This window comes from Microtus ochrogaster, chromosome 1 (assembly GCF_000317375.1).
Source record: "Microtus ochrogaster isolate Prairie Vole_2 chromosome 1, MicOch1.0, whole genome shotgun sequence".
NCBI lineage: Eukaryota > Metazoa > Chordata > Mammalia > Rodentia > Cricetidae > Microtus > Microtus ochrogaster.
The window spans coordinates 106,497,154-106,502,328 of NC_022009.1; positions in this window are offsets into that span (position 1 = coordinate 106,497,154).

Below are 5,175 nucleotides of genomic sequence, written 5' to 3' on the forward strand. Positions count from 1 at the left end.
TGACATCAGAGAGCCTTCACCCAGTAACTGGCAGAAGCAGATGCAGAGATCCACAGCCAAACACGGGCTGAGCTCTGGGAGTCCAGCTGAGGAGAGGAAGGAGGAATTGGAAAATCAAGGGTGGTCAAGATCATGATGGGGAAACACACAGAGACAGCTGATCTGAGCTTGTGGGAGCTCATAAACTCTGGACCAAAAGTTAGGGAGCCTCTATGGGACTCACCTAGGTAGGCCCTCTGCACATGGGTAACAATTGTGTAGCTTGGTCTATTTGTGGGGCCCCTAGCTGTGGGACCAGAACCTTGGCACATGAGTTGGCTTTTTGGAACCTGCTCCCCCATGCTGGGATGCCTTGCCCTGCCTTGATACCAGGGAGGAGCTTGGTCTCGCCTCAACTTAATATGTCATGCTTTATTGACTCCCAACTTAATATGTCATGCTTTATTGACTCCGATGGCAGGCCTGCCCCTTTCTGAACAGAGGAAGAGTGGATGCAGGGGAAGCAGACAGGAGGTGGGAGATGGGAATGGGAAGAGGGGAGGGGAAACTAGTGGGTAAGTAAAACAATGAAAAAAATTAATAAAAAATAAAATTAAATACTTAAAAAAGCCAAATTATGAGGAGAAAAAAAAAAGGCTTTGGACCAATCAGATCACTGCCTGTTCTAATTTTCTTTCAATCTTTCTTTCCTTTGGTTTCTAATTATCAGAGCTGTGAATGAGTGCCACATACTCAGACAATTCTTCCCACCAGCCTAAGTCTCATGCTTTAATGAGGACTTGTACTCCTTCAACGCACACCTCAGTTTGTGATTTGACATTCATGAGATAAGATTGGTTTCTAGTTTCCTGGGCAAACTTTAAAACTTTACATAGTTAGGGTCCAATCATCCTCAGCATGTGTATTACCCTAAAGAGTAAAATATTCTTTCTCACCAGAACAATTTCATAAAAATAATAATTTTATTTTTATAGTCATGTGTTTAATTTCCAGGAATCAGACCTTAGACATCTTCATGTTCAAATTAAGAAGAGAATGGTTTGCCTCTGTGGCTCAAGCAGTATGTGTCTGTTCTTTACGTATCTGCTCTACAGCAGCAGGCATGACCTCAGCCATGCTGGGATCTGAAGGAATGTTTCCAGGTTTCTACTCCCACACATCGTTCCTGGACACCTTCATCTCAAATTCCTTTCCGACTGACTAATATTTGTTTAGGTGAATATTTCAGGCCCAACATCCACTTGGCTAAAACTCTCCCTGAAGTGCCTCTACCCTCCTAGAACAGCTTCCAAAAACCTGTTCAGCCTCACTTCCACACCCACTCTCTGGAATCTTCCCTAAATTCCACACTCTGGAATCTTCTGAAGTCTGACATCCTGTTTCTCCGCTTATTTGGATACAGCCTGATTTAGTTTCCATGTCCCCTAAATTGGAAACACAAATGAGCCATTGGATTCTGAGAATTTTTTTAAAGATTTTTATGCTTTATTGTTTCACGTTATGTGTAGGTGGGTGGTTGTCTCTATATGGGTATGCGGACAGGAGTGTAGGTGCCTTCAGAGGCCAGAGGCATCAAATCTCCTAGAGCAGTTGCAGGTGCTTGTGAGCCCATGGTGTGGGTACTAGGAACCAAATTTAGGTCCCCTGGAAGAGCAGCAAATATCTTAACTGCTCAACTATTTCTCCAGTCCCTCCAAGAATCTTTTTACTAACATTTTTCTTTATGGCTCTTACTTCTACCTCAGTCAGAAATGGCTACACTGCCTCCAGGAACCTCAGAATGAGACTGAGGCTGAGAGCTGTCTCCTCCCGTTTTATATTTCTCTCTAGGATTGGGATTAAAGGCGTGCACCACTACCACCTGGTCTCTAGGGCAAACTAGTGTGGCTACCGGGGTTAAAGGTGTGTGTCACCACTGCCTTGTCTGTAAGGCTGATCAGTGCAGCTATTTTACTCTCTGATCTTCAGGCTTTATATATTAAGATGCAAATGAAATACAGGAAAGAACTGAATTCAGAGGCCACTGAGGAGTGTTGCTTACTGGCTTGCTCCCCATGACTTGCTCAGTTTGCTTTCTTATGCAGCCTGAGACTACATGCCTAAGAATGGTTATTGGCCACAGTGGCCTGGGCCCTACCACATCAATCATCAATCAAGGAAATGCCCTACAGACTTTCTTACAAGCTAATCTGGTGGAGACATTTTTTCAGAAGAGGTTCCCTCTTCTCAGATGACCTTACCTTGGATCTAGGTGACAAAAAAAAAAAACCTACCAACACACCATCTCATAATGCAACATGCACTCAGTAAAACTTTAGAAGTCCCCATACTCTAAAAAGTCCCAGCTTTAAGTCCAGAATTTAAGTCTTATCTGAGCCTCAAGACAATCTCTCTGCTGTGAGCGCATATTAAATCAAAAGCAAGTTACACAGTAATATGCAATGGCACAGAGTAAATATTCCCATCCTTAAAAAGAGGAATAAGAATATATCAAGGAATGATTGGGTCAAAGCAAGACAGAAACCCACCAGGACAACCACGAAAATTAATGGCTCCATATCTGACATCTGGAGATCCTTATGGGATCATCCGGGCTTCGTGGGGTTTGAGAAGCTTCAGCCCTTTAGTTCTGCCTGCAGCACACAATCTCTTTCTTGGACCAACTAGACTTCATACCTGTACCTTTCTTCGATGGATTCCCCATAGGCCTGGCATTTACAATGTCCATTGCAACTTAAACTCCACCTTCAGCTTCATGCAACTGCAACTCTGGACATGTTTGCAGGAGTCCTGACCCTACCACAACCTTCCTGGCCTCAGCAGCTCTCTGGAACTATGGTTTAAGACTCCACAAACCCTTCAACCCTGCATCTTTCAGACCCATACCATGTAAATGACTGCCACCTTCACTACTGGTTCTATTTGACGTCTCTGGCTTAGTTTCTTCTAGAGTTATTTTTCATCAACATTCGCTGGCATGTGTGTTTGACTGTACTCTCTTCGGGTATTTATAAACTTCCTTAAATCTTTTCCTAAAGAATAAAAATGAATTCATATTTGAATTAATGAAAAGGATAAATGTTCAAAAACATAAAGAACTAGCTAGTTCTGTGCAGTCAAATACTTCCATAACAAGTTCATCTTGGTAATAATCCAACATTTTACTTGTGTAAAGCAGGAACCAGTTCTACATGTCAATCAACACTCACTTCATCCGGATATCTACACCGACTCTCTCAATGGAGTTTTCAACTTTACAAAATGCATTACATGCACACACATGAGGGGAGCTTACCCAACTCAAGTATTCTTCCACAATATTTTTGCTCCCAATATTTTCCATTTCATTTCTAGCTGACTCCATGACTTCTTAATGGATACTAATTAACACTACAAGAATGTCGGCATTCGGTATAGTCACTTCTAGGTAATTAGATGCACAGTGAATCTAAAAAGAGTTCAAAGATGAGGATTCCAGAAGCAGATAAATAGCTGGATCTTGTGTTCTCCACAGCTTAGTTTTATACTCTTGCGTGAATGATAGCTTCTATCACCATCATTGCTATTACCAATTAATATTTTATGATGTCTTCATTATGTCTATCAAGGACTTTACCTTTATTGAAGACAACGTCATAGAATTTGATGAGTGTCTCATTTTCATCATCGGGGCAGAGGTAAGATTAAAGGTTTTGACAGAGTGATAAGTTTTGAAAACAAATATAGCCCTGGAAACCCCTGAACAAGTTTCAAAGTGCTCACTTCCAAAGTCCTTCATGGAAAGAAGTTAATTGCAGATGCTCAGAGACCAGAGCCTGGGAAACACTGGACTGTTTCAGAAAGGTCTAAGAAATAAACTCTGAGAAACAGCCGCTAGAATCAGTCCATAGTGGTGCTGATGAATGCAATAAAATGCATTGTAGTGAGGCCAGCTAGAAAGCAGAGTGAGCCAGGAGAAAGGAGGAGGGGCTTGACTACAAGAGAAGACCAAAACATGAAGTGGCAGTTGAGGGACAGAACAAAACCAAAGGAAGACGTCCCCAAGAAAATAGGAATTCCAAAATGACACATTTTGACAATTACTGAAGTTGTTGGTGTGTAAATGGTGATTTACCCTATAGACCTTTCTATTTGACAGATATATTTTAGTTCCCTTTACATTAGACTAAGAAAATCAAGGCAAAAACTGAGCATGTGAGAAGAAGGTGAAGGGATGAATTACAGGAGAATATGAGATGTATTGGAAAGAATAGCAGCCGTTGCTGGCATTGTCCTTGGGTGTGGAACACTGAGAACAAGAGAATTTATGACATAAGAAACACACACACACACAAATGGATGGAAGTAAGAATAAAACTCTTACTAAAGAGGAAGGCAAGGAAACAAAAAAAATCTGTAAAATGGGGGCTGGAGAGATAGCTCAGTGGTTAAGAGCACTGACTGCTCTTCCAGAGGACCCGGGTTCAATTCCCAGCACCCACATGGCAGCTCACAACTGGCTGAAGATCCAGTTGCAGGGGATCTGACACCTTCACACCAATGCACATAAAATAAAGTTAAATAAACCTTAAAAAAATTAAAACAAAAAATCTGTAAAATGAAAAGGAAAGCAGAAGAGATGGTCCAAGCCTCCACTTCAGGGAAGAGGGAGGAGAACCTATAACTTGGGGAGGAGTTTGAAGAATGTGAGAAGGGCTAGAATGACAGTGATGAACACAAGACACAAACCTGCCGATTGGGGACACGGTCTGTACAGTGAAGCCACCACGCAAGTGACTAAAGTGTCTAAAGGGCTCACACTGCAAGAGCCATCCGCCAAAAGAATCCTGCAAGCAAAGAGGCAGGGATGGCGGGTCTCTCCCAATACCTGAGCCTTCTGAGATCATCAAGAAGTGGCTGTCGGAGAACAGAAGTGTGGAGAAGAGTACGACAGTGTACAGAGGGTCCTAGAGAGCAAGCAGTGGCACTCTGAAGTCACAGAGTGGGGACTCAGAGTTGCGGGGAGAGACATCTAAAATACCCACAAAGAGCAAAGTGGAAACTTAGGGGTGTCACATCTGAAATGCCCACAGTGGGAACTCAAAAGGGGGTGAGTAGACACCTGAGATACCCACAAAGAGCAAAGTGAGAATTTTTTGGGGGGATGACATCCATCAGACCCCCAAATAAATACAA